At 36.0% G+C, this 27,005-nt stretch overlaps 1 protein-coding gene across 2 annotated transcripts in view; it reads right to left on the reverse strand.

Moving 5' to 3' along the window:
* Nucleotides 1–27,005, reverse strand: part of LOC145667013 (uncharacterized) — a 110,503-nt gene that overhangs the window by 23,292 nt on the left and 60,206 nt on the right. The gene's annotated exons all lie outside the window — the stretch shown is intronic.

Consider the following 27,005-nt stretch of genomic DNA (forward strand, 5'->3'; position numbering starts at 1 on the left):
TACTTTCCGTACGAAAGAAACAGCTGTATATACGCAGTAAGGATCTCACATACAGATGAACGTATGCAACATATAGCTGATGTATGTAACATACTTATCCGTATGTAAAATATGAGAGACTGTTAGATGTCAGACATCCTGCAGGGGCATGATATAACATCTAAGTGGGAAAAGAGCGGTACGTATGTAGCATTTGGATAACGTATGCTTCATACAGATTTCCGTAGTAAACATAAGTATTTCGTATACTTGTTGAGTATACTACTGTTCAGGTAATGGATTTTTCTCAATGAGGAGGAGGTGTTTTGGTGTTTTTCCAAAACTCGTAGAAGAGACTCAGTGAAGTGTTTTTTTTTTATTTTGATTGGATACCAGTGCCGTGCTGTGGAAAATCAGCGCCCGGGGCGAGAGTATACGACGGCGCCCTCATACATATACTTCAAGTAATTTTTCTTCTCTTTTTTCCTTTTTTCTTCCAATTTTTCGCCCCCTTACTTCGGCGCCCGGGGCCGTCGCCCCCCCCACTGCACGGCCCTGTGGGATACTACATAGGTTGCTAAAAATGCAAAGAAATGGGAAGCCAATAGTCGTTGTCCGTCTTACTAGAAATTAGTTCCATGAGAGGCTGAGCCTGCTCCGGAATATGTTAAAAAGTGTCTGAAAGATCCCCTTGAGTCTCCAGGTTCTGTCGTCTATGTTTGGCAGGTGTTTCTCCAAAGTTACTTTGAATGATCTTGTGGGAGAAAAGATGTGACCTTGCTTCCGTGACAACAGATTTAAAAAAAAAAATAGCGGAAACTACTTCCTTCCTTTCTGGGTCAACATGTAGACGCAATTTATTCAAAAGTATATAGAAAATAATTTAGTGTCACATGCTATGTTTAAGGAAATAACACTATACTTCCCTGAGTTGACAGGGCATTCAAAATGTTTATTTTTAACATTTCTAATTAAATCCAAGGCAAGATTGTTTCCGACTATTTGCAATTTACGGAAATTATAAATTATGATGTATTTAAAAATACGTCAATATCAAAATGCTTTTTAGTTCCCGTTCTGCAGGAGAGATGAAACTCCACCCAATTTAATTATTGTAAAAATAAATAAATAAATAAAACTAGGTGTATATTTAATAGTCAAATACCTTTGTTGCCTTGTAAATGTTTCATTTGAATCTGAAATGTATTATTTTATTTGAATCGGAGGTTATACATTTGCTCAAAAAGGAAATGTTTGTGGTGTCTGTCCAAATGTACAAGCTTATTTTGATTTTATCTATTTTCTCTAAGATTTTTTGTCCTACAACAAAATTTATACAGGTAACCTACTATAATCTAATCTCCCCGTCCTAACGTGGTTTTCTAAAACACAATTCAATCGATGCTGGTTTATTTAGGGATGCGCACGAGACAAGATTTGAGACTGTCTCGACTCGAAAATGTGCCGTAAAAGTGATGTCTCGACTCGAAAAATATATATATTTCTATTGGAAGAGCTGTGTCTCGACTCGAATTTTGTCAGGAAAATTCTGTCTCGACTCGACTCGAATGCATCCCTAGGTTTATTTAACCCTTAACACACCAATCGGGGTCCTCTAGGAACCCCGGAGGGTGATATTTGGTGATACTGCTGCAACTATAAGAACCATTTTTTTCTCGATTTTTATATGTGCCCTGCATCTATTTGAGATATCTGCTACATAATTAGATCAATGATACGTTACGTACGCAAAAAAAAAAAAAAAAAAAAAAAAAAAGTTGAGAAATTAAAATAATACTTGGGCTCCCTAGAAGACCCCAGCTTGGTAAACAACCTTGACAATTTAGGCTTGGTGCGTTAAGGGTTAACTTCGTTACAGAGATTTGTAATATCCTTTAAAAAAATATGCAATAGGCCTTTGTGTCAATTTTTCTATAGCTTTAGATAGGCCTTTGTGTCTCTCATAAAGTATTATGAAATATTAAGGTATTATAGGTAGAACGCAGAAATGTTTTTTTCCCATACTTGATAAACAGCAAATAGGTAGTTCAAATATGTAAAACAGCCGACAATATGGATATTACATTTTCCTTTAAATTAATATTATTTCCACTGGTGTTTCTCAAGGCTCAATTCTTTAGTCATTTTTTTCTTTTAAATTTATATATCCTTAATGTGTTCTACTATATGCTGATGATAGGAATGTTTAATAACAGGAGACCTCATAGTAGAATTAGAAATAAATCTGATATACACTGTCAAAGGTTTTATCTATAAAATGGGTGGCTCAGAATCAACTGATGATAAATGTAAATGATAAATGGCCGTGATAGTTATAGTAGTAGAGCGTTAATCGCTGGTATATGAGGTCCATGGTGCAATCCACGCTCTCGCAAAATGAGAATTGTGGTGGACAAACACCGTGTGCATGAGTTTTCTCGGGGTTCTCCCGTTTCTTCCCATTATCTTGATTCCACGATTCCATTCATTCTCATCACCATCGTCTCTTTTAGCCTACATGACATATCATGAGACGTAAAACTGAAAGTTATCATTTTTACTTTAGCTTAACCAAATCAGAGACTTCTGACAGCATCTTAAAAAGCCGTTAGACTCTACTCTTCTTGTAAATCAATGCCGTGTTTCTCGTTTCCTCCTACCTCTTCTTTCCTATTTTCCGTATAATTCTCAATAAAGCAATTGTATCCGTTTTGGTTTGTCCATCATCAGACCATTTCACAGACAATGTAGTTGTGTATATACACTGACATCTTATAGGATGTCTAAGATCTTTCTAAATGCTGACTTCTGGGATGGAATTTGAAATTTTCTGATAAAATATTTATTTTGATTTCCGTTATCTACGTAACAGTTTTCGTTTAATGAAGGGAATTTCACAGGGTTTTCATTCCTGCATTCATGGGGTGCTGAAATATTTCCGCTTTAATAAGGGTTCTTTAAAAACAGTTTATAATATAATATAAAGGTAACCAAGAAAGTTCTGTCGCTTTTCGTGGAGGTCTGTGTTTCATTGGCTCTCACACCGTGAGGTGAATGCGAATGGACATAACGCGAAGGTCAATTGTTGGTGTGGGTATATCCAACGTACCACCTGGTTGTGGTAGTTGTTACACCGTGAACTTGCGGAAGGACAGACTAAACATGGGACCTCCACAGAGCACCATAAGGGCGTGTACACTGTACGAGTTCAAATTGGCTTCACACGCCTCTGCAACGGGGCGGAAGATATGCCAGGCCTTTGGTGAGAGTGTCGGACAGTGCAGCGGTGTTTAACAAGTTTAAAGACGGTGACAAAACACTCGAAGACGCAATACGCGCCGGAAGACTAACACATGTACAAAATGAAGATCTTCAGGCAGCAATTGAGATAAACAGTGGCCAGACATATGAGGAACTGGGACTACGATTCAGTGCGAGTGGAGATACCATTCGGCAGCACCTCTATCAACTTGGGAAGCACTACAAATTGGCTCGATGTGTCCCACATGATTTAACTTCGGGCCAGAATGCAACACGAGCAGACACCTGTGTCCTTTTGCTATCTCGTCTGAGGAAGGAGAAATTTCTGAACAGGGTGTTGTCATGTGATGAGAAGTGGGTCCTGTACGAAGCTCCACGGCGCCGTCATCATTGGCTAACATCCCATGAACCGGTTCCAAAACTGCCGAAACTAGCACTGCACCAGAAGAAGGCCTTCTGTGTGTTTGGTGGACTGCTGGCGGCATCGTGCATCGGGAGTTGCTACCGTCTGGTCACAGCATCAATGCAACCGTGTACTGTCAGCAGTTGATCCGTGTTCAAGAAAAACTCAAAACTCTGGAGCCAGGACTTCTGAATCGCAAAGGGGTTCTTCTGTTATAGAATAACGTCACGTGGCTAGGATGACCCGGGACACCATTGTATGCCTTGGATGGGAAACACTATTGCATCCGCCATACGTCCTGGACATTGCACCGTCCGATTGTCACCTGTTCCATTGCTTGGACAATCACCATAGAGGACGCCAGTTCAAATCCCTAGTTGAGGTGGAAAATGCACTTGATACCTTCTTCGCTTCACGGCCCACCAAGTTCTACGTCGATGAAATCCATGGCCTTCCAGAACATTGGCAAAAGGTCATCGATGCTGATGGGGACTATTTTTGATCTTCCAGGTGAAATATCGATGTTCGAAGGTGGTGGGTGAAAAAGCGACAGAACTTTCTTGGTTACCTTTATATTCGGGGGTAAAAGAATTACCAAAAATTCAAACTTCAGATGTTTTTGACCTAATTTATCTTCTTTTGTGAAGCTTTATTGCACAATATGGTTATATAGCCAAGTACAAGGGTCCATTCTTTTTCATAACACATAGGTACATTGACGCACAACTCTTAAATTTTGGGAGGAATATATTGGCCCATCCCTTATGTTTGGAAATTGTCAAAAATAAATAAATATTGATAAATGTTTTCTGGAAGTATATACGAGGTGCGCTAATGGAATGGAAGTCTTGCTTGTTCCCTTCCAGGGGTAAAAGTTATCAAAAAATATGCGTAAAGTAATACGTTCTACCACATGGTGGGTCATTAACGTAATATATCCCCTTTGATGAAACTTTGATGAAAATTTATCCCCTTTGATGAGACAGAGCTGACATGATGCACTCTGTATCAAATTTTGGAAGAGGTACATTGTTCCGTTCCTTAAATGTAAGAATTCTCAAAAAATAAATATTGGTAAATGTTCTCTAGGTCTCGAATATATATCTCTTGAAATTTAGCTGCCACAGCTTGTTTTCTTCTATGAATAAAAGATTATAAAATATAAATATAAGCAATTAATTGTATGGTGGTAAGGTATTAACCTAATTTATATTCTTATGTTCATATAACTCTATATGTTGATAAAGTTATATTTTGATATAGCTTTATTACAACATATAATTATATGGATAAATATGGATAAATATGAATAAATAATAAAAATTCATTCACTTGAATATGACACAAGGTATGATTATATCCTTCTCTCAAAATTTTGGGAGGGATGTGTTGCAATACCTTAAATTTAGAAATTGTCAAAAAGAATAGAAATTGATAAATGTTCTCTAGGATACTAAAGCATACTTCTGTAAATTTGGTTGGTCCAACTTGTTCTTGTCTCCATTTTTTTTAAAATGCCAACAATATATACGTAACCAGCACGTGATATTTGGCGGTAAATTTGAATTACCCAAGTTTCCTTTGATGAGACTGGAATTTTGAATGGAGTGACCCAATATTCATGAACAAGGTTCCCAAATAAGATTTTTCAAACTAAAGAATTCAGTAAGAACAAAATTTTCAAACAAAAATTCGAACAAAACACTTAAAAATATTCAAACTAAAAGTTCAGTAAACCCGAAAATGTTTAAACAAAAAATTGGAATATTTTTTTTCAAACAAAAAAAAAATCATCGAGTGTAAAGAAGCTCGAATTAAAAATTTAGGAGAAACATTTACAAACTAAAACAATCAATGAATGCAAAAAATGTCTAAACAAAAAAAAAACTTCAAAAAATATTTCAAAACTTAGTGAATGCAAAATTTTCAGACTAAAAATTTTGGCAAAGAAATAGGAAATAAAACAAATAAAATTTTAAATAAAAATAAACGAACTTTACAAACTTTAAATTTTCAAATTAAATTATATTTTGGTTATCTGTTACTCATAGAAGGAAACATGCTGGACCAAGTAAATTTACAGAGGTATATATTGGAGTCCTAGAGAACATTTGTCAATGTTTATTTCTTGACAATTTCGAAATTTAAGGGGTGAATCAATGTACTTTCCCCGAGATTTAAGAGAAATGCGTCAATTAACCATGTATTATGAAAGATAATAAATTGCTGTCCGCCTATATAACATATCCTCATAAAAGAGGAGAAATTAAGTCAAAAACGTCCAAATTTTAAATTTTTGGCTTTTTTTTTTTTTGCCCATAGAAGGAAACGAGATGGACCAACCAAACTTACAAACTATACTTCAGTCCTATACTAGAATACCAAATTTTTAAATTTGGAAATTTTCAAAATTTAAGGGGGTGGCACTTTGTGCTCTCCCAAAATTTGAGAGATATGTCAAGTTACCACTATTAAAATTAAGAGGGAACTGACTCCTATGCCGTCATAACACGTGATCAGTACCAATAATTAGGTCAATTTGTTCACACTTATTTATTGAGAGAAAGACCAAAAGAACGTAGGAGGCCAACTTCATACTTGCATACTCAATGCCACAGAATCAATTCAGGCCATTACCAGTAATTAGGGCCCAATTTGTTCAAATTTATTAACTATATCCTATAATTTGTTCTCGCTTATTTAAAGAGAGAGATACCAAAATAAGGTTGGAGAAATCCAGTTTCACACTTGCATATTCAATATCACAGAATCAACTAAGTATGCAAGTCTGAAGGTGGCCCACTATGGTGTTTTAATCTATATCTATTTAAATAAGAGTAAACAAATTATGGAACATAGTGGACAAATTGGAACAAATTGTGACCAAATTATTTGTAGTATTTAATTTTTAAATTTTAAATGTACGGGCTAGCGTGAAATCTGTCCCTATCTCCTTAAATAAGCGTGAAGAAAATATGGGATATAGTGAACAAATTGTGATCTAATTGTTGGTGGATTATAATTTTTAAATTTTGTCTGTTGGGAGGCCAGCTTTACATAGACCAAGAGGCTAGATCCTGATTTAAAAATAAATAAATAAATAACAGATTTGTTCGTAATAAATCAGAGAATGTTATACGCACATCACTTCTAAATTTTAGAAAGTGTTTAGAATTAAATTAATAAGTTTAATCAGTTTTCCACAAGAAAGAATTAGAAATATATATTCATACCTAAATTTGTTGTATTCTCTTACGTTTTAATTATTTTATAAAATTATTTACTTAAATGATTTTTAATTTTAAGAAAATTGTGTCTTATATATTTATCAACGGCGCCGACTTTCCAAAATTTATGTGGGTGCATATCAATGGCGGGGTATATTGCATGTTTTCAGGAAAATCTCGATATTTTTTGATTGATTTCTTTTCAGCTAAAATATTTTATGAACACTGTCATAAAGGGGTGTGGTCGATTCTATTCACAATAGTTCCATTCTTTTATTGTGGAGACTGAAGGCAAGGAGTGGGTGAGAGTATTGCTTCGTTGCTTTGAGCAAACACATTTGAAACGTTTGTGGAAAAAAAGTATTAAAAAGTAAGCAATTATGTTTTAGAAGTTAGAAACTTTAAGTTCCATCTCATTGTTTTGATTGCCTACTTTTGATAATGGCAAGTGAGAAATATTTATGTTATTTTGTTTCTATCAAACTAAAAATCTTGTGGATGCTGGAGCCCCGGAGCACCTACATAGTCGGCGCGCTGTTTGTTATTCTTACATTTTCATATAGAACGATAGGTTTCTATATTTAAAAGAATGAAGAAAGTGTATGAAATATACGTAGACACATTCCAAATATAGGTATCATGGACACAGCAAATATAGTTAATACCACATATTGCGGTATAGTTTTTCCATAAGTTTCAGGAAGTCCTTGCTGATAAGCCAATAATAATAATAAGCTTATGTGTTGAGCATGTACTCTTCCAAAAGAATATAGGCCTACTGTGTAGGTAAAGGCCTACGCCCATCTGTGTCATATACTGAATGAATGAAATTAGTTGCAAGTTTTGTGCTGTGACTGTAAGTTTATTTCAAATCGTTGTTTGTAATGGCATACGAAGAACTTCATCATGGGGGATTTCTAGCACTCAATTTCGTATTCTTTCCGGACAACATATATTTACACAGGGCCGGCGCTAGCAAATTTGCCGCCCTGGGCGGTACTTTCAAATGTCGCCCCATTAATGTGCAAACCTTACTTTGAGAGATAATGTTCAAGTGTCAGAAAAAGTAAGATGCCGCATTTAAAAATATGTATGAAATGGAAATGTAGTTAATAAATTGAACTACCTCTCTCGAATGCTTGCGTAATATTTAAGTGACTCCACACATGACACAATATTCAGCATGCTCGATTTCGCTGTATATCTGTTACATACAGCAGCGCGTGCAGAAAATAATTTCTTTTAGAAAGCTTTACTCACGACTAATAATTTTAATTTTTAAGCTTATTTTATGTCAAAAAGTGTTTCCAATAGAATATGGAGCATGAAGATAATATAGTGAATCAGATATTACGGCAAAACTAAGTGATTAGTCTAAGCCTTACAATGTACTAAAACAATACAGGTACATAGATTTAACACACCTTAAAGAAATTTTTCTTGCTCCTATATGATCGCATAGTCTAATTTTTGAGCCAATTCGTGTTCTATTGATACCATTGCTGGACCGCTCAAGCGTGTTTTAGACATGGAAAAACGTAGATAGGTTTAGAAAGATAGAGTCAATAAGCTAAAATTCTTTCTCCACTTGTCATTGTTACTGGTAAAGTTAACAAAATCCTAACTGCAACACCGACATTGGGAGCAAAGTCTGTTCCTTAATTAATTTTAATGTCTCTTTCGGTGAACTTTCACAGGCTTAATTATAGTGGATAACATTTTCAGTTCGTCTTTCAAATCATTTTCGATTCTTCGTATGTTAAAATGCTGGCAAGCTTAGTACACTTTTCAGACAAAAAGGTTAGGAGGTATATCTGTACGATTACTTATATCGTAAAGAAATTCGAAATACTCGCTGTGATGTTTAAGTTGCCCAAATCTTTCTCTTAAAGCTAACACAATCATGTCTAGAACTTTGTAATAAAAATCGATTTTGTATCTTATTTGTAGATCTTTAATAGCTTCATCCTCTACCTTGTACAGAAATTCTCTTCTTTTGACTTCGAGTTTACACTGTATTACCTATTAGTGGTTCATCCATATCTAATGCTGATGCCAACTTCATCGCATCAACCAAGTAAGATTGAAACTTCCCATCATTTCTGCTCTCTCAAAGTACGCATATATACATTCACGAAACCCGACTGCATCCAACACATGAGAATCAATGTTTTGGAGACTTTTGCTTGCTATGTTTATGTGGAGTAACAAGTCATACTAGGTATAACGAGTGAGCAAAGTAAAGTCACGCAGCTGGTTTTCTACTATACGCAGAGCATCATGGGCGACCATTTTATCTGTTACTTATTTGGAGTAAGGTATCATAAACCTTCCCTATTTGATACCTAAATGGAGTCAGAGCCCATTGTATTGATTAATGGTTTTAAGAGTGAGACTGCTAATATGTTCCTTTAGTATGCCCCAATGTTGAAATAACGCAGAAAAAGGTCCTAAACATTTTTAACTATGCCCCAACATTGAACTAACGCAGAAAAAGGCCATAAACATTTTTAACTATACAAAAAATTAAACTGCGTACCGAGATGCTGTAGTTGCATTACTAACGACAAGGTTTTGAATGACTACCGCAAGAAACATAGAAGGCTTGGGGAATTATTTATCAAATTCTCTTCTGAGTACCTGAATGTTTGCCTTTCATATTGGAACCATTGTCATATCCTTGGACTCTCAAGCTTTCTACCAGTTTCAGAGAATTACCGTTATTACTTGTGTAAAATTTATCTGATGTTCTCCGTAACGGTAGACATTCTTCATCTAAAAACTTTACTATTGCAACTAATCGTTCTATTACGTTCTTTCAATGTTGTGCTCCGGCATTTAACATTTTCTGGTGTTTTGCGTCAATTGTAAGACCATTCTTCTGTTTTCCATCTTTCCGATACAAGGTGAAGAGGAGACCTAGCATGACTAGCCAAAGCTTCAGAAATGTGACACCAATGGTTATAGCCATCAGTTGTGAAATATATTTTACTTGTGGAAAATAATTTGCAACAAAAATAGAAAACAGCATTCTTACTTTCTGAATAAACTAACGACTTTCTGAACACAGATTCGCCATTACATAATGTGTACTTGAAACAGTTACCTGTGAACCGACGGTTGAAATTATCTCTGCGACAGTCGTCAAACTTGGTTAATTGCTCTGGAGGACCTCTTTTGACTAGGGAGTTCTAATATTCGGAATAATCAATTTGTAAATTGGTTAAAAACTCGCTGTCAGAACCTGAAAGTCTAGATGCTGTAGGCTAGAAAGCCCTGTCGCAAGTGGGAGTGTACCTTTTGCCTACTTCCAGTGGAGCGTTATAACATTGCTGAGTAGAAAAAATATAAAAGATAGCTTGGTAATCTTATCCTCTCTAGCAGGAAATCTTATCTACTCCGCTGCAAGGGAAATATTGAATGAGATACCTGTGGCTAGTAGTTTGATAATTGAAAATAAGGGGGAATGCTCTGAATTTCCTGAGTGAGTATTTTCCTGAAGGTGAGTGAAGTAAGTTCAATTACATTCTCAGGTAAACACAATTATATTTTTCTATGTGGGTCTGTTACGAAGCATTATATTTTGTAAGTATTCTTTTCTTTCCCAAAGTTTGCCGCCCTGGGCGGAGGCACGGCTCGACCCCCCCCTCGCGCCGGCCCTGTATTTACATCAGGGGCGTCATTTCGGACTTCGCTTGGGGGGGGGGAAAGAGCACCACCGAAATAAGACTTTCGCGTTTTGTATTAGTATATTAGTAGACAATCGATTAAAGTATATGTATTCCTCAAACTCTTGGGGGGGTAATTGCCCCCTCCTGCCCCCCCTAAATGACGCCCCTGATTTACATACCGGTAATATCTTGCTCAAGCAAGTTTAAAGTCCGAAACCTTCTTGTGTGTGCCACTGATTGGATATAGTCTATATACGTACGTATACGATTATATCCAAATTTATGGAATCCAATGAATTCAAAGAAGTCAGAAATGTATTGGAATTGGGTCAAACTATTTCAAGCAGTAGGTCTAGACATTGTGATCACAAGACCAGCGAACGAATAAAAAAAAAAATAAAAAAATAAAAAAAAGAAGACGCAAGAAAACAATTTGTCTGAGGTCGAGGTTACGAAGTGTTATGAGAGGGAAAACACTTCTATTGTTTGCAGCCCCATTCAAATGTCAATTACACGGTTACAGCGCATGTTTCCGGGCGTTTTGAGTAGATCGAGTTGTATTACAAGTAACGGACCTTATCGTATTTTTCTCTATTTTCCTCCAAGGTTGCCAAGTCCTTCATTTTAAAGTTCAACTTTTCACACCTTCGCAGAACACTTTTCTTTTCTCTTAACATGACCTGTTGACAAGATTCAAAATAGCGTGAAGGTAGTTTATTATGTATCTGCATTTAGTTTGCGGTTACAATGCATAAAAATTCATAGTCGTTATTAATGATCATTTGAATTGAATCCATTCCTTTATCTATTCGTCAATGATGTGACCTGTGCTACAAGGATAGTTTAGTTAATATCTGTGAACAGGTATTAGTAGTATATTCTACAAGTACACCAGAGCTTATATTAAGCGCTATTACATCACAAATTTCTACATAACTAAATAAAGTTGCCAGATCTTAGTTTTCTCTGTAAATGTTACATGTTTTGCGACGTTTTTATCACTTATTTTCCTCGTAAAACGATTTCTATCGTTTTCTTTTTAAAAATAGAATAAAATAGTGTTTTATTAAACCTGGACAGTTTTAAAATCCTTTCATAATCTGGCGTGAATAGAGGAACATATTTCTCACATACTGTTATCAATGTAACCAGTGGTGGATCTAGCCCAGGGTCAGAGAAACCAGAAACCAAAGCTCTCCTGTTTCTTGAGTGTCAAAACTAATTGAAACTGTTATTTATATATTTTTAAAAGTTTATAATACACATTGTATTTTATTCTTTATTAGGAAATCTTTGAAACGTTAGATTTAGTTTCATTTGCATTCTTTTTTTCTGTTATGCAATGTGTAAAACAATATTTGAGGTCCACAATGTCAATGTCCAACCTAGCCTTGATATCCAGTTGGACACTTCTGCAGAACCCATGGAAAATTGTAAATTTATGACAGACCTATCATAGTTTGGGTTCTACCTGCCTCCTCCCCTCCCTCATTTTTTGCCTTCTAGATCCGTGTAGCCTAATGATGAAACTCAGTCAGTATTCAGAGAGAAAATGCAACTGGTTCCACTATTATCCTTTATCTAATGGGCACCTCAAATTTATGTATAGGAATAATTTGGTTTTATTAGCTTCTCAACCTTCGTGTGTCAACACCGCTGTATCAATTGATCGCAATATGTTGTCTTTGCTACTGTAAACTAACGAAAGTAGAATTCAAGTGATTGTCATTTCCGATTTGTTCTGCAAGAATGTTTGGAACTACAAAAAAGAATGTGGAACTGTTAAAAAGTGCAAAGTTTTCATTAAACTACAAGTAAAAGGCAAAAATATTGGGTTGGTTGGGTTTGAGTTCACTGTCCCTTTGAGTACCCAGGTCATATGAGACGAGAACCTACCACAACGTGGGACCCGGATCACATGACCTCTCACCGGCAATTGTACCTAGGTAATATACAAATTCCTTTTTTTATGTGGGTGTTGGAGTTGTTCTTAATGAAACTACCTCTATTTCCAATCAAAATTATTTTACGTTGTAAAAGGGAGAGTCGTCGTTGCCATAGAAACCACCGTTTCTTAATTTTGAACATACTAGATTCGATTGAAACGAGAAAACTTTTTATCGGACTTCTAAAGAGAATGAAATAAAATAACTAAATACATGACCGTGTTTATTACATCTAGGATTCCCAGTCACGACCCCCTTTTCAGTTTTATTAAAAAATAGAAGAAGAAGATGAAGAAAGGAAAAGGAAAATAGAAAAGGAAAGAGGTAAAGTAAGAAGGTGATAAAGAGGAAGCTGTTACTGAATATTTTGAAAAATATGGTAAAGAAAAGTGAATAATTATCGAATTCCAATAGCTATTGGGTTAATATTTGGTATTAAGGTGATCAAGGGTAGACACATGTTAACCCATACATCCCCGATCTAGATCCATTTAACCCTAACTACCAAATTATCCCGATCTAGATCTGAGATAGATGAGAAAGTTTAATTCTACAGTTTATTCAATATTTCCACTAATATCCAATATTTGAAAAATAAATGACGAAGTTGATGGCATGTTAGAATCGACCACAAAGAAAAAAAAAAAAATCAGAGTATTACATATTCGTAGAAGATTTTGACTCTCACAGTTCTCCCATGCTGATCATTCGTTCAGGCTACTTCAGTCCCTTTTACTTCCTTCATAGAGCCAACTTAAGTTAGTATTAACATTCAATGAGTTTAATTGATAACTACCATTAATTATAATAAGTCACACATATATGTCAAAATAATGGATGCACTTAATAATGAACCTACATTTCACTCACACACACATTCATACAGGACAATGTATACTTCGGGTTGTATTTAGTTAAATTAAACTAACCTAACTACATTACTATATACATTTATTACATTTCAATAAAAGAAAAATTAGTTGGACATAACAGGGAAAAAATTTAATACATGGAAAGAATGTTTCATTAACATGCATAGAAATTCGCTAATTTTATCAAGACCAAATAACACATTTATCTTCCTATATATATATATATTAAAAGTTGCATTACATAAAAGAGAATTTGACAAAAGGAAAAGGAAAAAAAATGAAAGACAAAAAATAAAAAAAATTCAAAGATCAATACATTTAGGATTCAGTGTAATGAATCTATATATATATCGTTGCGGAAAAGAAAAAAAAATATAATTGGTTAATCATCCTTAAAAAAAAAAAAACACTTTAGTAACATTTTATTAGGTCTCTGTCCCAAGAGGAGACATTTCGACGATTTTATGAGTCTTTGTTCTCACATCGATAATAGCTCCTTTTTCCAACTCTCTTTTCGCACTGTGGTTTGTGTCCATGAGAGTGTTTAATTGTTTTTGTTTTAGCTATAGACAAATAGTCGCTTCATATCACATATATATTTATATTTCTCATTTCGTCACTCGACGCACTCAATATAAAATTTCAAAGTTGATCAAGGTTAAAAAAAATTTTGAATCCAGTCACAGATATTGAGAACATATTTCCATATTCCGGTATTCACATTAAGTTATCAACTAAATTTCTCTTCATTAAATTTAAGACCAGTAATTTTCTTTATAGCATAGATCTTGTAGTCAAAAGATTCTAGTCACTGAATAGTTAAATTTCTGATCGTAGGGGAAGGATTTGTTTCAGAGTCTACTGATAGAAGATTCGTTGGTGGGGCACACTGTTTCGTAGGTTATTAATTTCACTTTGATCTTGCGAATAAATTTGGATGAGGATTAGGGTTATTTTACTTATATTACGACCTGCTACTCGTTTTACTTACATGCGGTATTTAACATTATATTCAACTTTAATAGTTACAGACATCAGTAACCACTCAACAAAATGTAATTTATTACAATATACGCGGTAACACTATATGTCACAAATAGTTGGTAACGGTCGGGTGTCAAAAACCTATGGCAACCTAAACAAAACCAGGGTAAATACCGAGCCCATTACATACATACTCGTATATATATATATTCATATTATTCAATACAATAAATTTCACTTTAATATCCATCGTAGTATTTTGTCGACGTTTAAATTCTACATAACCGTTCATATTCGACAAGTATTCATATTTTATAAATGTTTATATTTTATTGGCTCAAAGACAAAACAAAAACCCTGACTATCAAAATTCACTTTTTTCTCTCATAAGGTTGCAACATTGTACTTTCTATGTATAAACCCGATAATCAATAATCATTTTCAATTTACTAAAGATCCGCGTAGATATACAAAAATAGTTGGTGTTATTTAGTGACATAAGAGGTGGAAATGTAACAAATTGAGCAGGCACGTAACTTTTAAAACTATGTAAGCACATATATAGATGTATATAAAAAAAAATCAATGTTATTGGAAACTAGTGGGCCCAGACTACTAATACATACACACTATATGACCAATCAATAGAAATAAAAACCAGAAATCAGTTGTCAATGGATATAATTTGTATGATCCATGAATAACGAATGTTTCTAGGAATCCGAAAGCATAGTGTACCTTCCCATCAATTTCTCCAGTGGTGGATTGAATATCGCGAAAATGGTCCCGAGATGTGCTGCAATACCTCCACGAATTGCATCCCTCGATGTCTCAGTTAGTACATACGATCGAAATAAGTGATATGGAATATTGTACATTTTCATGAGTTTCAGAAATCGGGGGGGGGGGCAAGGTTGAAAAATTAAAAAAAAAATCTCGAAGTAATGAAGACAGAGAGAGATAGAGAAGAAGGAAGACGAAGAATAGTGGCGCCAAAGACTTAAGTGAGAAGTAACTAACGCTACAAAGACAAAAGTCGAATTTCTATCTCGACAAATCCATAGCCAAAATATTCTTAACATGCCAAAAGGGTGGTCTACTCAAATACGTAGACTCAAGGAACGCCCTGCTGCCAAGGATGCAAGTTCTGTGTCCATCAGATCCCAATCCCACAAGAATTTGGTTGTAAGATTGAAATCCGATCCCCGTATCCGGCCCAAACCAGCAGGTTCCCGGATATCGTCCGGAAGGTTAGAGAAGGCGCTAATTTAGAATTTCAAGAAAAAAAAAAAAAAAATCCGACCTCTTGGAAACTAGAAGATTCCAGAATAGGGATGAAATTAGAGTAATAGCTAAGGTATCCCTAATTAGTAATTCGCCAAAATTAAAAAAAAATTAAATAAATAAACTGAATTTTGGATCGGTGATTTCAATTACCGAAACATCACCGATGGCTACCCAGCGCAGACATGCCACAGTCTGGGACGTCGTTAATTTCCCTCATCTAATTAAACTAAGAAAAGACATGAAAATACTTAAGGGGACTAGGGGTCGACGTCCGGGTACGCTAATTAACATGCATATTAATTTAGTAGCAGTTAATTTAATCGGATAGTCCGAACTGAGTTATATGAACACTGCACAATAACTAAATAAAATAAGCGACAAAAAAAAAAAAAATCTCGGAGAGGCAATGAATGCTAAAGGTACAAATGACCGAAACCTGTACTTTTCGATGATCACAGGATATAGCAGTTGGTTTTCTTAATTATCATTTCTGTCGACCTTTAGAAGTAATTCCCACATGATAATACTCTATCTATTGAAAGGCTTAAGATCTGGGGCTGTTATTATGAGGTACATAAATGCAAAGTAACACACAATTCCCAACTATAATTTACATTCAAGTAGCAAACTCGGTTGGATGAATGCACCGGTGTGGAAGTCAAAACGCGAGAGATTTTTTTTTTTTTTTTTTCGTAAACATATTCATATTTTCACTATATAAAATTCACTAGGCCTATCCATTTAAATATAGGGGTCGTCATCTCGTTCATATTATATATCATATTATTAACATATCATTACGTTCATTCATTATCTACTAATTCTCGCACGAAGTAATATTTTATAAACACCCTATTTCGTACATTTTACACGCAGGCCATACACATATCTACATTACGCAGTAATAGATATATATATATATATATATATAACTATCACAATCTATCACGCTCAAACCACCACACGATCACATTCATCGAACCACGTACTCTTTATTTCGAAGCACCCAAATTGTATTTACCTTGCAGGTTTAAAAAAAAAAACAAATCATACATGTATTTACGGAAAGTTAAATTGTCAATGATTAATCTATTTCTGATTTGTTGATAAAACTGAAGCAACAATGGAATTTTCGACAGCCACGGGAAAAAAGAATTTAATACTACATTTTTAAACAAACAGTAACAGCATATGGGTTTTACTTCTATTAAGAAAATAGGTATTCTTTATTTCGGCGGATATTTCAATTTCTACTGACCCTAGCAAGCTGAAATTTTCAGTACAGTAAGATCTCATGCTATTTTATACGAAGGTATACTCATCTGAACCGAAAACCATGTCCAATGAAAGTAATTTTCGAATAAATGACTAAAATCCAACAACCTAGATCACTAAGTTATGCGATGTCGTATTGTCAACAAACAATTGAGTACCGAAACCGGACGCTGTGGCGCTGTAGTGGAGGCATAATTTACCGTGTACTGAAATGTATACTTGTACTCATTAATCAGAAATTTAATATTTACTCTGGTTTATTTCTGTTAGGAAAATGGTACTAAATTAACACATATTTATACACTGTCCTAACCAAAAATTCACACACTCACACAAGACTACTAACTACATACACCACTGCTAATACTATACATAAAACAACTAACTAAACCAAACATGCACCATTTAGTTACATGCATGTTGACAAAATAAATACTCCCTTCTGATATATACCGTCGGCTCTATTAAATTTAGAGGGGGGCAAAATGAGAAAGGTAAACACTAGGTCCAATTGACCTGACCAATTGTTTACATAATGACTACCAAAAGTTGATGCCCGGGGGGCACCTTAAGGAGGTTTATGTAGGGACCCTTCCCCTGAAAGGGGAAAAGGCCCTAAAACGAACAATAACTAACCCATTCCCCCGCTAGAACCGGTTCAATTCAGAAAAGGGGATAGGAGCCCTTTTGAACTAACTTAAGCTGCCATTATGATTATTTACAGTACTATTAAACCTACTACATACATGCAATTACGAAATAAATAATAATAATTCACATTTACTTAATACACGACCAACATGCACTAATCAGGTCGTAATTTCCCTAATCCCTAATTGAATTTGAAAAGATAAAAAAAAAAATCACTTTCCTATATTGTCTATCCTATCTGGGCAGCAAACATGGCTTCCTGCAAACCGAAATCCTGAATCAGATATTTTCCCCTGGTTTTGCAGTTCTTTCAACAAAAATATGGGTTTCCTGGCTCCTGATTGATCACACGACGTTTACGATGACATTTAGTCTAAATTTTACCTGTTTTACACTCGAAATCCACGTCTTTACCAGCCAGTATAGCGTAGTTGATTTTCACGGCTGTGCTCGTAGAGTCGTTCTTGATTATTCTCATAACATTGCGCCGAAAAAGCCAGAGGTAGGAGAATTCCTCCAATCAGAACGAAAACTTTAGCCGCGGAAATTACAAAACGAATGGAAATTTGGTAAATCCAGATATAACCGGATCTGAAAGTGACTAAGGACTACTGAGAGGGGGTGAGGGAAAAGGTTAGGTACCTGACTAAATTCTACATTGGTCTGAAATTAAGGAAATTTATATCCAATAACGGAACTATGTTTCGGTATGACGTCAGAATGGTAAACCTTGTAACTATTCAAGTTATATATCCGTAAATGGGATTTACACTTAATCAAAATGTAAATAAATATATTATACAGCGGGAATATGGTTATTAATGAAACCTTTCGATTCATTGTATTTAATTCGAAATAAAGGGAGTAAATAAATTGTGTAGCTAAACCGAAATTGAAAAAAAAAAAAATTACTAGGTACAGGGTGCGTAAAAAAAAAATTGCCATTACTTTCAACTGTAATGGTACATTACAGTTTTCCCCGGCCCATTAACAAAAATTTTGTTAGAATAACAAAATTTTGCTAATTGGGAATACTAACTACTGATGCTTGTTAAATTAACACACTCATTCATCTCATTCAAACATTACCAGTCACACTAGGACAGTATATTATATCTACTTGGGGTATTGCGCGAGTAATTCATTACGTTTATCTTCTGTACAATTGAAAATCTTTAAATTTCGAAAATTGTGAGTTCCGATACTTTCGCCTTTGAGATTATGCAAAACAGCGCAGTTTTTTAACAATTTTTTCGCGACAAACGGGCCAGTGAAAATTTTCATCCATTTGGCGGATTCCTGTTTTATTATTGACGATAAGTTGTGTAATTTCAGCATTACTAGTTGACCTTCTTCCAGAGTAACAGAATGTGTTGATCGTTTACTAGAGTTTCGCGAATTTATATCTATCTCAGTAAATTTAAACCTATTTTCAACGGAATCTAATTGTTTTGGCCATGGGAACACCTTCCGGTAGTTGTCAACAGCAGAGTAACTCAGAAAGCGTTCCGCCGGCGTACAACCAATACTTGAGCAATAAGAATTATTAAGAAGGTCCTGTATTTTTACAAGATATCTATTCCAGGTGGTTTGATCTTCATTACACCATAACCGAACTAACCTATTGAGCTCTTTATGGCTGCGTTCTGTTATGCTGTTACCCTGAGGAGAATAGCTAGCTGTTTTCTTGTGTTTAATTTTATACTTAGCACAGAAATCCTGCCACAGTTTGGACTGGAACTGTGGTCCCCTGTCACTTAAGAATTCTTGAGGGTATGGTAAAAGGTGAAAGTATCTTCTCTCTAGTACCGTTATTATTTCTTTGGTATGAGCTTTTCTGAGCGGAAGAAAAGTAACAAAACGAGAGTAAATATCTATTAATGATAAAATATAATAGTATCCCTGGCTAGGTGGTAATTTCCCGATAAGGTCCACCCCCAGAGTCTCATGGGGTACATTTGCTCTTATGTGATATTCTTGCTGAGCTATGGTTCGGTTTGTGAACTTTGTTTCCGCACATTGGATACAGTTTCGGATGAAATTTTTTATGGTAGATTTTTGATTTTTCCAATAAAAGATTGCGCGACAAAAGCGATAACATTTTTGAACTCCAAAATGACCTGTGGAGTGAACAATACTGATAATTTGGTGAATACAAGCCTGAGGTATTACTAGAAGCCATTTTTGAACTCGCAACGGTTTTATGTACATTAACCCACAATGCATTGCGATTCTACTCTGATTACCACTATTTTCATATCGCCTTAAGAACGTTTGACATAATTCATCAGTTTCCTGATTTTTCTTGATATGATTTAAATCGATGTCAGCATATTGTGTTTTCGTTAGGAAATGCACATAATGGGTTTCGGGTTCAAGCAATACCTCGGGCGGATACCTACTAAGTGTATCGGCGATAAGGTTCTCGCGGCCTGGACAGTGCTGAAACGTTAAGTCAAATTTTTGTAATTTAAGTAGGATCCTGGTGGTTCTTGGTTCAAGGTTCTTCTGAGTGAAAGCATGAGTAACTGCTGCATTGTCGGTATGAACATACGTGATACGACCCATAATATATTGTTCAAAGTGCTCACATAGGAACAGAACGGACAGTAGTTCTAACTGAGAGATCGACAGAGACAACTCGTAAGGCTTTACCCGTCGACTAGCATATCCGATGACATTAGGATCTTCTTGACCTGCTGGATATTGTGCAAGATAGCCAGCCAGATTTTCCATACACGCATCACTGTGTATGTGAAATGGCAGGGAGAAATCTGGCTGACTTAGAGCAGGCGGATTGCTAATAAGCTCTTTTAACTTATGGAAAGTTTCCAATGTTTCATCGTTCCATGTGAATTTTTGATCCTTTTTTAATAGTTGATATAATTTAGCGGTAAGTCCCGAAAAATTTGGTACGAACTTTCTCCTCCACCCTATGAGGCCTAGGAACTTTTGTAATGCCTTCTTTGATTTCGGAACCGGAAAACAACGAATAGGTTCGTTCAATTTAGGGTCGACCCTTATCGTTTTGCCACTAATGATATGACCTAAAAATTTTATCTCCCGTGCGAAGAACGTACATTTTTGAAAATTTAAGGAAAAATTTGCCCTCTTGAAAATTTCAAAGGTTCTTTCTAAATGAGATAAGTGTTCTTCTTCCGTAACCGATTTTACCATAACATCATCAAGGTATAAAACTACAAAAGAACGAGTTGAGTCGTTGAAAAATTTAGTCATAATGGATTGGAAAACAGCAGGACTGCTCTTCAATCCCTGTGGCAAAACGGTAAGGCAATATTGCCTTCCTTTATACACAAAGCTAGTACACTGATATGATTCTTTGTGTAAACTGATCCCATAATAGGCACTAGATGCATCAAAAGATGAGAACCAAGTGGCTTGTGAAACACGATGTAATAGATCGTCTATTGGTTCAACCTGTGCTTGTGGAGAAATAATTTTTGAGTTGGTAGCCCTGAGGTCCAAAACGGGACGTACGCCCCCAGAGGCCTTTCTGACAACATGAATAGGATTTCTGTATGGGGACATCTGTTCTATAGCAATTCCTAACCGTAACCACTTATTTAATTCGGCCTCAAACTCGGGTTGCATTGCTTGTGGGACAGAATAGCAAGGTCCCACAACTGGTTCGTTATCTTTTAGTTGAATTTTGTATGGAGGCGCATTAACACGACGTGGGTACTCGGAGAAGAGAGATCTGTACTGTAATAATAGTTTACGGAGACCTGATCTAATTGGTGGTGGTAAATCATCCCGAGTAGTAATGTAAGTGTCGATGTCTTGTGGAGAGACATTGCATTCGGCATTCAGGAATGGATCCAGCTGATCGTCCCTGTTAACCTCTCCTCCATTGAGAGGTGTCACTGCACAGGCAGCTCGACAGATAAATCTGGGGTCAAGCATGGGCTGATCCATCACTGGCCGCCCTGACTCACCGATTGCAATCTCTCTTTCCGGTATTCCCACTAACATTACATTTGGTTTATTAGTTGAAACAGTAACTGCATTCCCGAGACTATCTTTCATACGAATTTCTTTCTTTTCACGGTCGATGATACAATGAAACTTATCTAAGAATGGGCAACCCAAGATTAAATCCGTTCGCAAGTATTTAATAACAAAAATAGCTATTTCAAAAATATGGTTTTGAATATTAAGATTGAAATTTTGAACCCCTTGAACTGAAAAACTTTCCTTCCCCGCAAATGCACCCAGTGTAAGACCCGTGTACGGCCTTAATTTTGCAGAAGGGAAGCGCTGTTTCAATCTTCTCCACACCTCCCAGTCCATTAGGCAGAGCTCCGAACCACTATCGATGGTAGCAACAAGTTCAACGCCACCGATACTTCCTTTTAGGCTGGGAGATGCCGAGAAATAACATTCTTCCCCCACCGCAAATGGCTCTTCATCGATTACGAATTTTATTATAAATTCTAAGGAATTCGGCGAGGGGTATTCTTGTATCTGAAACTCGGATTTACTATTATTAGAATATTGCATTTTGTGGTTAATGGGGTGTATGTACCCACAGTTATCCTCCCCCATTTCATCAGGTAACTGCGGCGTTAGTTTGTCGACTTTACCGCAGTTTCGCGACTATCACTCCCATTTAATATTGTTCTAGGCTCACCGTTACCACGCACTTGCGAATGGATTGAATTCTGGGGTCGATTTACATTATTGTTACTATTATTGTTATTATTATTGCCCTGAGTATTACCGTTCTCCCTTCTTCCGTACGTCCTGTTAAAATTCCTCCTGGTGTTATCGCCCCTATCCGGGTTCGATGCCATGTTGGTACGGTCATAGGGACGATAACTCCGGCGATTGTTGAACATGGGCCGATTCCTAAATAGTCGCCGGCCATTATTGTTGTTTTCTGAGCCATACCCACTAGGATAACGAGATCCAGCTTGGGTATAACTCAGGAAATCTGTCTGGCAACTTGCCGTTACCTTCGTCTTCGTCGGTTTTAGAATCTTTGCCTGTCGGGCGAAGTATCGTTTTGGTGGACCACCAACTTCCTTACCGCACAAGGCAGCTAAACGTGAGGTGACTTCTCGCACCGTTTGGCACAAGTGGGACGCTATGGCCCGGGACTCATCAGGTGGAAGAGCGTTAACTATAATATCTACCAGTTCGGCCTGAGAGGGATGTTCAGCTATCTGATAATATAGTTCGATAATTTTCCAAGCATAGTCCAATAGGGATCCATACTTGGAGCGATCATACCGGAGTGATTGTAAGTTTCTTTTTTGGAGTCGTTCGATGTGCTCATTACAATATTCTTCTTTGAAAAGAATCAAAAAATCACCGAACGTCCGGATTTGGTATTTAACCGAGGCAAACCATGCGCCCGAAGCGGCGATCAAACATTTTTCAACTATTTGTAGGCGTTCTCCATCAGTAAGTTTGTACATGTCTAGATATTGCTGCAATCTTCGCAGAAAAACTCTAGGTAACCCGTTAGTAATGTTCCCATCGAAAGTGGGGAAACGTTCAATATCCCGGAGGGAAACTTTAGAGCTCATACTATACGGGGCAGGAAAAGAATCTAGTGGAATCAACGCATTATCCTGAGCGGTTGGGGTTGTCACCGGATTTGCCACCGACGGAGTGGTCACTGAACTGAACGCTCCCATATGACCAAGAGAGGTTTTATAATTAGTATTGACCATGTAAGGTTCGAATTTAGGACCCACCACTGCAGTAACTGACGGTCCGGCACATCTCCTTTCCCCTCCTGGCAGCACGCTGTAAGATTGTACCATTCCAAAGGTAGAGTGAGCATTTACGCTAGTGACTGTTGTGGTCACAACACTCGACTGCATCGGTACATCGAAATTACTCAACCATGATTTCGAGGTTGGCTGATGCGGGGGACAATACATAGTTGTGTCCCGTGCATCAGGCAACACTTGACTCTTTCCCGGGAGGACATTACTCGTTTCGGGGAAATTTTTCCCTATAGAATCGCTATCAGGAAAAGGATAGGAGATGTCAGACTTGACGATTTCCAGTTTAGTAATCTTCCCCTTAATACTGTCTACCTCAGTTTGAATTCGACTAATTCTTTGATCAACCGACTCTAGTTTAGTTTCTATTGATAGGTCGGATATTACAACATTCAATTTACTTATTTCAGCCTGCTGCTGTTCAACCTTTCGTTCGATGTCACCAAATCTTTTGTTTGTACCCTCAAACCTTACATCTATTTCGTTTAGTTTCTCATTTGTTTCGTCTCTGAGCTGCTCGGTAGACTGTTGGGCCTGGTATCTAACCTGCTCCAGTTCAGTAGACGTTTGTTCTTTCAATTTACTAATCGAAGAAGCAAAGTCTAAACAAATCTGGTCAAATTTGTTGTTTAATACCTCGAATCGAGCGTCGGTCTCTCGTTTCGAGGTATCAAACTTCTCATTTATCTCACGCCTTAAGTTTTCACTATTCTGGTCTAACTTTTCATTTATCTCACGCCTCATTTCTGCATTCTCACGTCTCAGATCTGCACCATTCTGTTCTATTTTAACTTCCATGTTAGTGAATTTTTCATGCATCATTTCCATCATCTGGCGAATTAATGCAGACGTGTCAGACCCTCCAGATGACATTCCTTCCTTCGGGTTTGCCGTCTGATCCCGAGAATCACTGTGATTTTCATTTTTTTCCTCATCGTCGAGGTCAGATATCTCCGCTGGAGATATTTGGCCTCGGTCCTTTTCACAGTCCTCACAATATTTTTCTATTTCGCCGGTTTGCACCTTTTCTGCATTTTCAGCAGTGTCATCTAAATTGGAACAAGCAAAGTGGATCCATTTTAGTCCACAACCGGTGCATCTAATTAATCTTCGCGGGGCGCGAGATCTTTTCTCTCTTTCATCTAATGTGCATTGAGTGCACGTGACTTCACACTCGCCCTGTGACACCACAACCTTTTTTGTTGCCATAGCTTTGAGACACTTTACACTTTACAAAAGACAAGATATATATAGCAAAAATACACATATACTATAAAATACTTATTTGCTATCCAGACAAGTATTATTCATGACTTAAAGGACTCCCATTCTCTTTCCTTCCTTGAAACCCTTCTAGCGTTTAATTCTAATTTTAGAAAAATTTGGACACTCCTTCTCTTTCTCCCCCTTAGAAAAGGAAACAAAAATGACAAAGTAGCCAACGACTCTACTTATTTCATTTGACTATAAAATTTCTCTTATTAATTTCAATGTTATAATCAATTCAACATGCCTTCAACCTCACTCTTTGACATTCTTAAAAAAAATTTCAAATCTATCGGTTGCCATTCAAACTGAGATCCGTTGCCATGGAAACAAACGTTGCCATAACAACCATTCTTATCGCGGTTCACCAACTCAAACTGATTGGCATGATAACTGGTATTATTCAATAAGCATTTTCAGATCCGTTACCACAGTAAACATGGTTACCATAGCAACAGTCTTGTCACGTGTCGCCAATTTAAAACTGTAAAAGGGAGAGTCGTCGTTGCCATAGAAACCACCGTTTCTTAATTTTGAACATACTAGATTCGATTGAAACGAGAAAACTTTTTATCGGACTTCTAAAGAGAATGAAATAAAATAACTAAATACATGACCGTGTTTATTACATCTAGGATTCCCAGTCACGACCCCCTTTTCAGTTTTATTAAAAAATAGAAGAAGAAGATGAAGAAAGGAAAAGGAAAATAGAAAAGGAAAGAGGTAAAGTAAGAAGGTGATAAAGAGGAAGCTGTTACTGAATATTTTGAAAAATATGGTAAAGAAAAGTGAATAATTATCGAATTCCAATAGCTATTGGGTTAATATTTGGTATTAAGGTGATCAAGGGTAGACACATGTTAACCCATACATCCCCGATCTAGATCCATTTAACCCTAACTACCAAATTATCCCGATCTAGATCTGAGATAGATGAGAAAGTTTAATTCTACAGTTTATTCAATATTTCCACTAATATCCAATATTTGAAAAATAAATGACGAAGTTGATGGCATGTTAGAATCGACCACAAAGAAAAAAAAAAAAAATCAGAGTATTACATATTCGTAGAAGATTTTGACTCTCACAGTTCTCCCATGCTGATCATTCGTTCAGGCTACTTCAGTCCCTTTTACTTCCTTCATAGAGCCAACTTAAGTTAGTATTAACATTCAATGAGTTTAATTGATAACTACCATTAATTATAATAAGTCACACATATATGTCAAAATAATGGATGCACTTAATAATGAACCTACATTTCACTCACACACACATTCATACAGGACAATGTATACTTCGGGTTGTATTTAGTTAAATTAAACTAACCTAACTACATTACTATATACATTTATTACATTTCAATAAAAGAAAAATTAGTTGGACATAACAGGGAAAAAATTTAATACATGGAAAGAATGTTTCATTAACATGCATAGAAATTCGCTAATTTTATCAAGACCAAATAACACATTTATCTTCCTATATATATATATATTAAAAGTTGCATTACATAAAAGAGAATTTGACAAAAGGAAAAGGAAAAAAAATGAAAGACAAAAAATAAAAAAAATTCAAAGATCAATACATTTAGGATTCAGTGTAATGAATCTATATATATATCGTTGCGGAAAAGAAAAAAAAATATAATTGGTTAATCATCCTTAAAAAAAAAAAAACACTTTAGTAACATTTTATTAGGTCTCTGTCCCAAGAGGAGACATTTCGACGATTTTATGAGTCTTTGTTCTCACATCGATAATAGCTCCTTTTTCCAACTCTCTTTTCGCACTGTGGTTTGTGTCCATGAGAGTGTTTAATTGTTTTTGTTTTAGCTATAGACAAATAGTCGCTTCATATCACATATATATTTATATTTCTCATTTCGTCACTCGACGCACTCAATATAAAATTTCAAAGTTGATCAAGGTTAAAAAAAATTTTGAATCCAGTCACAGATATTGAGAACATATTTCCATATTCCGGTATTCACATTAAGTTATCAACTAAATTTCTCTTCATTAAATTTAAGACCAGTAATTTTCTTTATAGCATAGATCTTGTAGTCAAAAGATTCTAGTCACTGAATAGTTAAATTTCTGATCGTAGGGGAAGGATTTGTTTCAGAGTCTACTGATAGAAGATTCGTTGGTGGGGCACACTGTTTCGTAGGTTATTAATTTCACTTTGATCTTGCGAATAAATTTGGATGAGGATTAGGGTTATTTTACTTATATTACGACCTGCTACTCGTTTTACTTACATGCGGTATTTAACATTATATTCAACTTTAATAGTTACAGACATCAGTAACCACTCAACAAAATGTAATTTATTACAATATACGCGGTAACACTATATGTCACAAATAGTTGGTAACGGTCGGGTGTCAAAAACCTATGGCAACCTAAACAAAACCAGGGTAAA

The sequence above is a fragment of the Thermobia domestica genome, chromosome 12 (assembly GCF_964235325.1).
Source record: "Thermobia domestica chromosome 12, izTheDome1.hap1.1, whole genome shotgun sequence".
Taxonomy (NCBI): domain Eukaryota; kingdom Metazoa; phylum Arthropoda; class Insecta; order Zygentoma; family Lepismatidae; genus Thermobia; species Thermobia domestica.